Here is a 13,221-nt window from a genome sequence, read left to right on the forward strand (position 1 = left end):
ATAGTTTACATATTTTTTAGCTAAGTCTTCAAAATCACTGTACTATTTATACTTACAGCACATCTCAATCCAGATGCTAAACATCATCTGAAATACTTGGTACAGTTGAAAAAGTAGATTCACATGTCCCAAACATAGTAAAATTTTTCCAGTAACTGAATTGAGTATCAGTGTTTACATTTAAACTAAGTAAAATTAAGCGTTCAATTTCTCAGTTACACCAGCCACCTTTCAAGTAGGCAGTCGTCACATGTGGCCAGTGGCTACCATGCTACACAGCTGAGTGCTAAGGTAAAAAAATTACTCTGGGTCAGGCTATGCCATCACTTGCAGGCACCACAAGAGAACTCAGACATATACACAGCATAGACAACTGAATTGAGACTGGAGATGTGCAGAAACAAATCTTAAGCGCTAAGAAAAAGGATTGGAGAGAAAAGGAGAAGAAATAGCCGGCAGAGCCCACGAGAATACAGAAAGTAGAAGCAATCCATTGTGGGTGTCTCACTTTCCCCTGCCCATAACTGTAGACATATTTTCTGCTTTCCCTTCTGATCCAATGGAAGGAAATATTCCTGGATTCTACTGAAGGCCAACACTATACTTGTGCTTTGAATTCTATCCCCTTCTTTCCACCCTTCTCTAGAACTTTGCTCCTGCTGTAATCCCTCTCTCTCGTATCACCGGTTTCTCCTACTCTACCAGATCAATTCCATCAACGTTAATTAAAACATGCTTTCATAGCTCCTGTATTTAAAAACAAAGATGAAAAATACAACAAAAATATTTTGATCTTAGACTACTTCCATCTTCAGTGCCATTTCTCTTTGCCCTTCACAGCAAAACTTCTTAAATGATTATCTCTATTCACTATTTCCAATTCATCCCCTCCTCTCTTACCTTCTTAATTCTCTCTCATCTCAGTAGACCCACCTTTGCTTGTTCCTCCTCTTCCACCAGGCCTCTAAAGGTTGGAGATCTTTGAGAAACCTCCATACCTACCATTTTGATCCAGCAATCCCGCTACTGGGTATCTACCCAGAGGAAAAGAAATCAACATATCAAAAATATATCTGCACTAGTATGCTTATCACAGTACTATTCGCAATAGCAAAAATACGGAATCAACCTAAGTGTTCATCAACAGATGACTGGATAAAGAAAATATGAGAGATATAAATATATACATATATATATATTCCTATCACTGATTAAAGGAACTTCGATAGACTTATTCACTGCTATTAAGTATATTTACATAAAACCATTTTATTTGTCAATATTAATGGTTGTGCTATTTCTCCACCTGCCTTTCCTAGTCAATAAAATTTTGTTAAAAGGACAAAAGTTGAAAATTGTAACCTCAGCAATCCCTAACTTTGAGGACTTACCCCCGATACAAATGTTCATGCATATGCATATTTTCATCACAGATGCAGACAGATGCCCTTGCATCTATGTATACATATACACATACACCATGGAATACTACTCAGAGAAAGAATAAAATCATATCTCTTCAGCAATGTGGATGGAACTGGAGGCCATTATCGTTAAGTGAAATAACTCAGGAAGTCAGATACCACATGTTCTCATTTACAACTGGGAGCTAAATAATGTGTACACGTGGACATACAGAGTGGAATAATAGACACTAGAGACTTGGAAAGTGGGGAGGGTGGGAGGGGATGACAGATGAGAAATTACCAAATGAGTACAGTGTATACTAATGAGTACAGTGTATACTATTGGGGTGACAGTTACACTAAAAGCCCGGACTTCACCACTGTGCAATATATGTATTTAACAAAACTGCACCTGTACCTTCTAAGTCTATAAAAAATAAAAATAAAAAAATTGAGGTTAGAGAGCTTCAGGCTTGGTACTGGGCCACTTCTCATTTCTATCTAAACTTTCTTGCTGGGTGATCTCACCTCATTCCAGGGTTGTAAATGCCACCTAGGTGCTGATGACTCTCACATTTATGCCTCTTCTCTGCCTTCTCCCCTGAGTTTCACACTAGTAGAGATAACAGCTTAACGGCCACCTCCATTTAGATGTCCACATCCAACCAAAATGTGTCTACCTTTAATTTATCCCTTCCCTAGTCTTCCTCATCTAAGCTAACTAGCCATTCCACTCACTCATTTACTAGAAACAAAATTCTAGGAGACGTTCTTGTTTTCCCTACTCGCTCATTATAAACATTTCATCCTTCCACACGTTTTATTGGATCTACATCCAAAGCAAAACTTAAATTCATCTTCTTTTCTCCATTTCTATGGCCACCAGCTTAGTCCAAACCACCCTATCTCACGTGTCTCCTGTACTCATTCTCTGTGTACATTCTTGCACCATAAAACACATTTTTCCTAGACATCAGCAAAGGTAGTCTTTTTGAAAATGCAAATTAAATTGTATCATACCTTTACTTCAAAACTTCCATGACAGTGACAGTAAAATCCTAGCTCTACCATGGCCCTGCCTAGTCTCTCCTACTAAATCCTACACCAGTTCCCCTTTTGCTCAGTCCAGCTTTCTCTCCACTGATGACACACCATGCTCCTTTTCACTGCAGAACTTCCCCACTTGCTACCCCTTCTGCCTTGAGCCTAAATAGACGGCTTCTACTTAGACATGAGCCACATAAATGCCAACAGGAGAGACAAAATCTTCCTTAGAAATGATTCTAATCCTCTTTTACCACACAGGAGCATGGAGATCCGGGACCCAAATCCCATACCATAAGGTTTGCCTAGAATGATGCTAACTGGAAAACATTCAAAGTAGGCAATATTGTATGTCAATTTGCAATCTGGAACATCTAACCAATCGACGTCTGTTGTGTGGACAGTCACAGCCTTACCCTAAACATATAAAACATAGAAACAAACGCCTGTACCTTTACTCCAGTCAATCGTGGAAAATCAGTACTGTTTAGGCTTTCAGAAAAGACATCACAACTCTGAGCAAGCCAGTCCTTTCAGATTCACACCTCAATCATTCATAATTTTCTCAACCTTTCCTTTCCCATAAGAAAAAATAAATAAATTCTCTAGCATTTCAGCTCAAAATAAACTAACCAAAATTTCATTGGGAAGATGTTATCAAAGTATGACAAAGACACACCATAATTCTCAATTCTTCTAAACAGCTGGTAGATATTAAATTCTTCTGCAATGAGATTTAAAAAAAAATCTTTAACACATCTTTAAACTGCAAAACTGATGTTTCAGAATCAACTCTGTTTATTCTTGGCCTGCCATAAACTGTTAACATAGAAGACTGGAGCTTTACCAATATATAAATAAGTTTATAAATTAAGAGAAACACTTTGCCATTTGAAACTAATAAATGGACAAATCAGAATTGAAAATATAAGAGATCAAAGAGAAATGTTCCTCTAAACTAACAAAGATATGGGATGAGAGTCAGTAGATCATCAAGGAATGAGGACTGTCAGTCCTTTTGCGCCATGGCTGTGGCCTGGAAAAAGTCCAGGCCTCCTGGGGGAGGCTCCTTGGCCTGCCTAGGGCGGTCAATCCCAGACGCTGGAGTTTCCAACCTGGGAAAGAGTCTCCGGCCCATGCAGGGCGCAGAAGTTAGAGCCACCTGACATGACATGGATGAGGGTCTCAACAGCGACCACCAAGAACTTGAAATCAAAACCCTTCTTCCCCACCCCAGCCCCGTATTGTATCATCCTTTACATTCTTATGTGCATCTGGAAGGAAGTAAAGAAAGTCCCACACTAACCAAGCCTATTTATTTCTATAGGTCAAATTCAAGCCAAAGTAAGGAAAGAAATAATAAAGAAATCAAACATTTCTTACACAAATTATTTTATTACTAACAGCATATTCTTTCATGTATTTCTTCCCTGGTCTTCCTCATCTAAGCTAACTGGCCACATCACTCACCCATTTACTAGAAACAATATTCTAGGAGACATTCTTTTTTCCTCTACTCCCTCATTACAAACATTTCATTCTTCAGCATGTTTTATCCATCTATCTCCAAGGCAAAACTTAAATTCATCTTTTCTCCATTCCAGTGGCCACCAGCTTAGTCCAAACCACCATATCGTACCTGTCTCCCGTACTCATATATAAGAATAAGTGCCCTTCGTATACACCATGGAATACTATGCAGCCTTAAAAAAGAATGAGTTCATGTCCTTTGCAGGGACATGGATGAAGCTGGAGCCATCATTCTCAGCAAACTAACACAGGAACAGAAAACCAAACACCAAGTGTTCTCACTCACAAGTGGGAGTTAAACAATGAGAAAACATGGATACAAAGAGGGGAGCAACACCCACCAGGGCCTGGGGGCGGGGGGTGGGGGAGAAAGGGGAGGGAGAGCATTAGGACAAACACCTAATGTATGAAGGGCTTAAAATCTAAACGATGGGTTGACAGGTGCAGCAAACCACCATGGCACATGTATACCTATGTAACAAACCTGCACATTCTGCACATGTATCCCAGAACTTAAAGTAAAATTTTTAAAAAATTTTTTAAAAAAGAATAAGTATTCTTGCTGAAAACTGCTACACATTCTAAAATAGCATTTTCTAAAAATCATATCACTGATTAAAGGAACTTCAATAGACTTGCTATTACGTATATTTACATAAAACCATTTTATTTGTCGATACTAATCATTGTGCTATTTCTTCACATGCCTTTCCTAATCAAGAAAAGTTTGCCAAAAGGACAAAAGTTGAAAACTGTAACCTCAGCAATCCCTAACTCCGGGGACTTATCCCCCAGTACAAATGTTCATGCATATGCATATTTTCATCACAGATTCAGACAGATGCCCTTGCATTGATTTGAATACTTGCATAAATATTAATGTGTACAAATGCTTGCATGCAGAAAACCCATTTATGAAATATCCAATTGCATAAATTAGGTACATTAGATACTAACTGCATTAACACTTCAGAAAATACATGCACAAGTTTGCATGACAAAAAAAAAGGTACAATCGATTAGAAGAACCTAGATTCTCTCGATGTGTTTGCCATTCTGTGGGCATGAACTGGGGATCCCCAGAAATGATTTGAAGCCTTTAGATTACTTATGGTTCACCATTTGCATCAGTCCCTCCTGACCCAAAAACTAATTAAGCCCTTTTTTATAGTAAATTTATAAATTGTTACCTGTGACCCTGAAAGAAAGTGTCAATGTTTTAAGCCATCAGATGCCCTTAAGAACTAGTTTTTTCACAACAAATATGACGCCAAAGTTATTTTCAGAAAATAGCCTCAAAACTTAACTGTACACTACTAGACTATATGACTGACTCACTCTCAGGAGTGGCAGGTAAGTATAAACCTTAAAAAGTTACAGAAGAAGTCCGGGTGCAGTGGCTCATACCTATAATCCCAGCACTTTGGGAGGACAAGGCGGGTGGATCACCTGAGGCCATGAGTTCAAGACCAGCCTGGCCAACATGGCTAAACCCCATTTCTACTAAAAATACAAAAATTAGCCGGGTGTGGTGGCATGTGCCTGTAATCCCAGCTACTTGGGAGGCTGAGGCAGCAGAATCACTTGAACCTGGGAGGCAGAGGTTGCAGTGAGCCAAGATCACACCATTGCATTGCATCCAGACTGGGTGACAGAGGGAGACTCCATTTCAAAAACAAAAAAAGAAAGTTACATAAGAAAATACAATAAAGCCTCACGGTTTGGTGAATTCAGATACAACACAAACGACATTGGCAGGTGTCCTCCACTCAGTTCTAGTTCTCAAGTGGGGATGGTTCTTATCTTGGGGAGACGAGTGTTTAAGAAGCCATTTCCTTGTCACCAACTATTCAGAGTTTCTCAGTTCAGTATATGGCCAGCTGGGTACACTATCAGTTTCACTATCTTCACTTTTGTATTTTTTGTAAAAGTACAGGTTTATTTTAAAATATGTTTTCATTAACGTTGAAATAAAAAAAAGGCCCCATTTTACACTTCAACTTTTTGTGCCTGATTTATGAAATGATTGCAAGTTCTCGCTCCCTGCTTCAGACTGGACTTTAGTCTCATCTGTGACTGAGCAAGACTTCACAGACAGGTCTACGGTCAAACCAAAAGGCAAAGAAGATGGGTTCTGAGCCCGAAGTATTCCTTCTATTATAGAGAGTGCCTAGGTCTCCTTGAAACTCAGATTCGGCTGTCATGAGAATATGACAAGCATCTCAGGAGCTGAAGGGATATATAAAGTGTTTGGGACTATTTCTGCCTAGTCTCAAATGATGTGCTTTTTGATCAAAGAGTGTGCCACAGGGACTTACTATTGTGCACTAACGCAGAGTTGTTAGTCATTCTCTTTGGCACACCACTCCACATTTTGAGCCTTCCACAGTGAAGTGAGTCTGCAAAACTGAATTCTAGCCTGTGGAATATGGATGGACGTGACGTGCATGACTTCCAGACTGAACCTGAAACCCGTGCTATTCACGATGGGCCCGCTCTTTGCCTGACTGCACACCAGATGCAGCTCATCCAGTGGAGAATGCCATGGGCCCACTGGATACCAGAGGTGCTAGACAGAAGGGGCCTGGATCCCTGAATGACTGCATGGAACAGAGCCCTTTTAAGCCCCCTCTCTGCTACCAAGCTGTGTTGGTTTGTAGTGTCAGAGTAAAATAAACCTCTATTGTACTGAGATCTGAAGGTTGTTTATTTCAGCAGCTAACTTCCTGACTCATACAAGGTGCAACCACAGCACATAAAATGCACCTACTATTTCATTAACAGACAAATCTTTAAGACATAGCAACATTTCTATCAGGAACAAAATGGGAAGAGAGATCTAGGAGAGTATCAAGATAGGTCAAGAGTTGTGATTGGAAATGAATCTGGAAATAAACTGGCATGCTGTGCAATAGTGAAGCAAAGTGCCACACGATTTTATTTATTCGTTAAAACACTTACTGAAGGCCAATACATGCCAGGTACCATGTCTGGTGCTGGGGTTAAAAATATGACTGGCCACATTCCCTGAGCTCAAAGAACCACAGTCTACCTGGCTGGAAAGAGAGGAAATTCAATCAGTCCTTCAACACAGTGTGGTAAGTATTATAAAAGTCACCCCGAGGAAGCATCCACCATCTCCTCTCAGATGGAGATATTGTAGAATACACAACATGGGTATCAATAACAAAGATCACAACATAGATTCATTTCTGGATAAAAAATAACAGAAATTTTTAATCTTCTCAAGACTGTGCTTAACACGACAAATGGCAACTGTGAGCCTACAAGTGACGCTAATATCAAGTAAGGCAGCAGACGATTATCAGCATCTCTTCATCGAATTCACTAAGCACCACATGGAAGAATGCAGATAACAGAACTGAGAACACCCCCAAGAACATGCTCCCCTCGGTAGTGAGCCTTAAAATATTTGCATCGCCTGGAAATCACACGGACATTGGCAGATCTCCTCCTTTGCAAGGATACTGTGCAATGAGAGACTGAATCTGGAATCTGTGCCTTTTAATGAAATGGAAGCAGAATTAAAACACTGTTACCTCTTTAAATTAAAATACAGAATTTCAGAAGAAATATATGGTTTTCTCCATCCCATCTTAAACAATCTTGATGCTTATCACAATGCTTGTAAGGATGCAAAGAATCATTAGGAAATTATCTAAAAATCTTAGGGTCCTGAGTTCAAATTGCAAAATAGCTCATTTGTGAACTAATAATCTAAGAAGAATTTTTTTCACCTTCAATACATGAGAATCATTATAGGCCCAACTTCCACTCTTATCATTGGAAGTTCTATAATGGACATTAGCTTCCAGAAAAAATTGCAGCACTATTTAATAAAGATATTATATCTAAAACTGTAAGGGATGGTAATCAAAATAATGTGCCTTCTAAAAAATCCAAATAAATATAAAATAAACTGTTGCAAATGGCAATAAATTTGAAGACTGGAAATACTGCTGCTACTTCTACAAATTCAAAATGACATGACTAATTAAAACATTTCCATGCCAAAATCTTTCCTCCATTTTCAGTTTATTGCATAATAATAACAAAACTATCAATTATTAAGCACAATGACAAATCTTTTACTCATATTGTAAGAGCTAATATTTAATTCTCATAAAAACTCTGCAAATATTTTCATTTCCATTTTACAGATGTGGAAACTTAGACATAATAAAGTGAATGAAACAGAATCACTTTATTACTCTATTTCCTATGGTAAAAGGGGCAATAAAAAAAGATGTGGGCATTAGAACTCAGGTCTTGTCTGTCTCTCAAATCAGCTGTTTATGCCTAACAGGCTATTGCAAATGGAACCTAAAAAATGGTGGACAACGATTATGAAATCTGTATAAGCAGAATCCAAATTCAGTCTGCTTGTCACTCTGGCCCATGTCTTTTCTGTCCTGAATCACATAGTTAACTATGTCTGTTCCCCACTTCCTTTTACAATTAGGTCTGGTCTTACAGCAAGAATTAAGTGAGAACTTAAATCCAAGGGACAGCTCCTTCTCTAGTGTACAAACATTCCAAAAAGCAGAAGGCCAGCTGCCTCTTTCTTGGCAACTTCTCACTGAATCTAAATAAATAATGCAGTGTTTTCTGTGTTTTAATTTTTTTAGGATTACCACTCATTGTTTAATTTCTGCCTGTTCTAATTATTGCCTTTTCTGACCTTGCAAATGACCTGGTAATCCAACACTGTTCAATAGGCTTGAACATCTCCCACCTTATGAATAAGCTTGGGTTGATTCTTTTTCAGCAGCAACATAAACACTAGCTCATATCACATACTCTTAAAAAGAACAAAAGCATAAGAAGGAAATGGGACCTTTCATCAAACATCCTGGTTTTTGCCTGGTCTTAATCCGCATTTCAAAGCAAAACATTTTGGAATCCTTAGGAATAATTACCACCACTTTGCTTTCGATGTGTGATCTGGAACGATTTAAAATTGCACCTGCCAAGTGCAGCCCAATGACATAGGCTCAGCTTTCTCCTGCCCTACATGAGGGCACACAGACTTCCCCAAGCCTCCCAAACCAGGCTAAACTGTTTTTCCCATGTCTCTCAATTACATGTTAATAAAATTCTTAAAGGCCCAAAAGGAAAGCCAATCACCCCTAGGTGTACCCATCTCCACTGAGAAAGCTCGATTTCACATTTTTATTTAATAGCAACTTTCTTCTGAGTCACGAAAAGGGCTTTTCCATCATGCATTCATTCATCCTCCCAACTTAAAATAAGCATCAGATATTATCATTCCCATGAGAGATGTAGGAGAAAACAGGCACAGTGATTGAGGTACAATGTTCAGCTGAAACAGGTCACTTCAAAAGTTGAAAGAGCCAGGGGGTGGTGACAAGATGGTCGAATAGGAACAGCTCCAGTCTACAGCTCCCAGTGTGAGTGACACAGAAAACAGATGATTTCTGCGTTTCCAACTGGGGGACTGGGTTCATCTCACTGGGGAGCGTCAGAAAGTGGGTGCAGGACAGTGGGTGCAGTGCACCAAGCGTGAGCTGAAGCAGGGTGAGGCATCACCTCACCCAGGATGCACAAGGGGTCAGGGAATTCCCTTTCCTAGTCAAAGAAAGGGTTGACAGACGGCACCTGGAAAATCGGGTCACTCCCACCCTAATACGGCACTTTTCCAACAGTCTTACCAAATGGCACACCAGGAGATCATATCCTGCGCCTGGCTCAGAGGGTCCTACACCCATGGAGCCTCGCTCACTGCTAGCACAGCAGTCTGAGATCAAACTGCAAGGCGGCAGCAAGGGTGGAGGAGGTGCGCCCACCATTGCCCAGGCTTGAGTAGGTAAACAAAGCGGCCGGGAAGCTTGAACTGGGTGGAGCCCACCACAGCTCAAGGAGGCCTGCCTGCCTCTGTAGCCTCCACCTCTGGTGGCAGGGCATAGCCAAACAAAAGGCAGCAGAATCCTCCACAGATTTAAATGTCCCTGTCTGACAGCTTTGAAGACAGTAGTGGTTCTCCCAGCACACAGCTGGAGATCTGAGAATGGACAGACTACCTCCTAAAGTGGGTTCCTGACCCCCGAGTAGCCTAGCTGGGAGGCACCCCCCAGTAGGGGCAGACTGACACCTCACACGGCTGGATACTCCTCTGAGACAAAACTTCCAGAGGAACGATCAGGCAGCAACATTTGCTGCTCACCAATGTCCGCTGTTCTGCAGCCTCCGCTGCTGATACCCAGGGAAACAGGGTCTGGAGTGGACCTCCAGTAAACTCCAACAGACCTGCAGCTGAGGATCCTGACTGTTAGAAAGAAAACTAACAAACAGAAAGGACATCCACACCAAAAACCCATCTGTACGTCACCATCATCAAAGACCAAAGGTAGATAAAACCACAAAGATGGGGAGACACCAGAGCAGAAAAGCTGAAAATTCTAAAAATCAGAGCGCCTCTTCTCCTTAAAAGGAATGCAGCTCCTCACCAGCAATGGAACAAAGCTGGATGGAGAATGACTTTGACGAGTTGAGAGAAGAAGGCTTCAGATGATCAAACTACTCCGAGCTAAAGGAGGAAGTTCAAACCCACGGCAAAGAAGTTAAAAACCTTGAAAAAAAATTAGACGAATGGTTAACTAGAATAACTAAAGCAAAGAAGTCCTCAAAGGACCTGATGGAGCTGAAAACCATCGCACAACAACTACGTGACGAATACACGAGCCTCAGTAGCCAATGAGATCAACTGGAAGAAAGGATATCAGTGATGCAAGATCAAATGAATGAAATGAAGCAAGAAGAGAAGTTTAGAGAAAAAAGAATAAAAAGAAATGAACAAAGCCTCCAAGAAATATGGGACTATGTGAAAAGACCAAATCTATGTCTGCTTGGTGTACCTGAAAGTGACGGGGAGAATGGAACCAAGTTGGAAAACACTCTGCAGGATATTATCCAGGAGAACTTCCCCAGCCTAGCAAGGCAGGCCAACATTCAAAGTCAGGAAATACAGAGAACGCCACAAAGATACTCCTCGAGAAGAGCAACTCCAAGACACATAATTGTCAGATTCACCAAAGTTGAAATGAAGGAAAAAATGTTAAGGGCAGCCAGAAAGGTCAGGTTACCCACAAAGGGAAGCCCATCAGACTAACAGCTGATCTCTCAGCAGAAACTCTACAAGCCAGAAGAGAGTGGGGGCCAATATTCAACATTCTTAAAGAAAAGAATTTTCAATCCAGAATCTCCTATTCAGCCAAACTAAGCTTTTTCAGTGAAAGAGAAATAAAATACTTTATAGACAAGCAAATGCTGAGAGATTTTGTCACCACCAGGCCTGCCCTAAAAGAGCTCCTGAAGGAAGCACTAAACATGGAAAGGAACAACTGGTATCAGCCACTGCAAAAACATGCCAAATTGTAAAGACCATCGAGGCTAGGAAGAAACTGCATCAACTAATGAGCAAAATAACCAACTAACATCATAATGACAGGATCAAATTCACACATAACAATATTAACCTTAAATGTAAAATGGGCTAAATGCTCCAATTAAAAGACACAGACTGGCAAATTGGATAAAGAGTAAAGACCCATCAGTGTGCTGTATTCAAGAAACCCATCTCATGTGCAGAGACACACATAGGCTCAAAATAAAGGGATGGAGGAAGATCTACCAAGCAAATGGAAAATATAAAAAGGCAGGGGTTGCAATCCTAGTCTCTGATAAAGCAGACTTTAAATGAACAAAGATCAAAAGAGACATAGAAGGCCATTACATAATGATAAAGGGATCAATTCAACAAAAAGAGCTAACTGTCCTACATATACACGCACCCAATACAGGAGCACCCAGATTCATAAAGCAAGTCCTTAGAGACACAGAAAGAGAATTAGACTCCCACACAATAATAATGGGAGACTTTAACACCCCACTGTCAACATTAGACAGATCAACGAGACAGAAAGTCAACAAGGATACCCAGGAATTGAACTCAGCTCTGCACCAAGCGGACTTAATAGACATCTACAGAACTCTCCACCCCAAATCAACAGAATATACATTCTTCTCAGCATCACAGCACACCTATTCCAAAATTGACCACATAGTTGGAAGTAAAGCACTCCTCAGCAAATGTAAAAGAACAGAAATTATAACAAACTGTCTCTCAGACCACAGTGCAATCAAACTAGAACTCAGGATTAAGAAACTCACTCAAAACTGCTCAACTACATGGAAACTGAACAACCTGCTCCTGAATGACTACTGGGTACATAACGAAATGAAGGCACAAATAAAGATGTTCTTTGAAACCAACGAGAACAAAGACACAACATACCAGAATCTCTGGGACACATTCAAAGCAGTGTGTAGACGGAAATTTATAGCACTAAATGCCCACAAGAGAAAGCAGGAAAGATCTAAAATTGACACCCTAACATCACAATTAAAAGAACTAGAAAAGCAAGAGCAAACACATTCAAAAGCTAGCAGAAGGCAAGAAATAATTAAGATCAGAGTAGAACTCAAGGAAATAGAGACACAAAAAACCCTTCAAAAAATCAATGAATACAAGGAGCTGGTTTTTTGAAAAGATCAACAAAATTGATTGACCGCTAGCAAGACTAATAAAGAAGAAAAGAGAGAAGAATCAAATAGACACAATAAAAAATGATAAAGGGGATATCACCACCAATCCCACAGAAATATAAACTACCATCAGAGAATACTATAAACACCTCTATGCAAATAAACCAGAAAATCTAGAAGAAATGGATAAATTCCTTGACACATACAAACTCCCAAGACTAAACCAGGAAGAAGTTGAATCTCTGAATAGACCAATAACAGGCTCTGAAATTCAGGCAATAATTAATAGCTTACCAACCAAAAAAAGTCCAGGACCAGATGGATTCACAGCCGAATTCTACCAGAGGTACAAGGAGGAACTGGTACCATTCCTTCTGAAACTATTCCAATCAATAGAAAAAGAAGGAATCCTCCCTAACTCATTTTATGAGGCCAGCATCATCCTGATACCAAAGCCTGGCAAAGACACAACAAAAAAAGAGAATTTTAGACCAATATCCCTGATGAACATTGATGCAAAAATCCTCAATAAAATACTGGCAAACCAAATCCAGCAGCACATCAAAAAGCTTATCCACCATGAACAAGTGGACTTCATCCCTGGGATGCAAGGCTGGTTCAACATACGCAAATCAATAAACGTAATCCAGCATAT

General features: G+C 40.0%; 1 protein-coding gene across 4 annotated transcripts in view; it reads right to left on the reverse strand.

The window, feature by feature from the left end:
• The window catches only part of NEBL (nebulette), a 395,085-nt gene that overhangs the window by 148,281 nt on the left and 233,583 nt on the right, over nucleotides 1-13,221 (reverse strand). The gene's annotated exons all lie outside the window — the stretch shown is intronic.

This window comes from Gorilla gorilla, chromosome 8, assembly GCF_029281585.2.
Source record: "Gorilla gorilla gorilla isolate KB3781 chromosome 8, NHGRI_mGorGor1-v2.1_pri, whole genome shotgun sequence".
NCBI classification, from domain to species: Eukaryota; Metazoa; Chordata; class Mammalia; order Primates; family Hominidae; genus Gorilla; species Gorilla gorilla.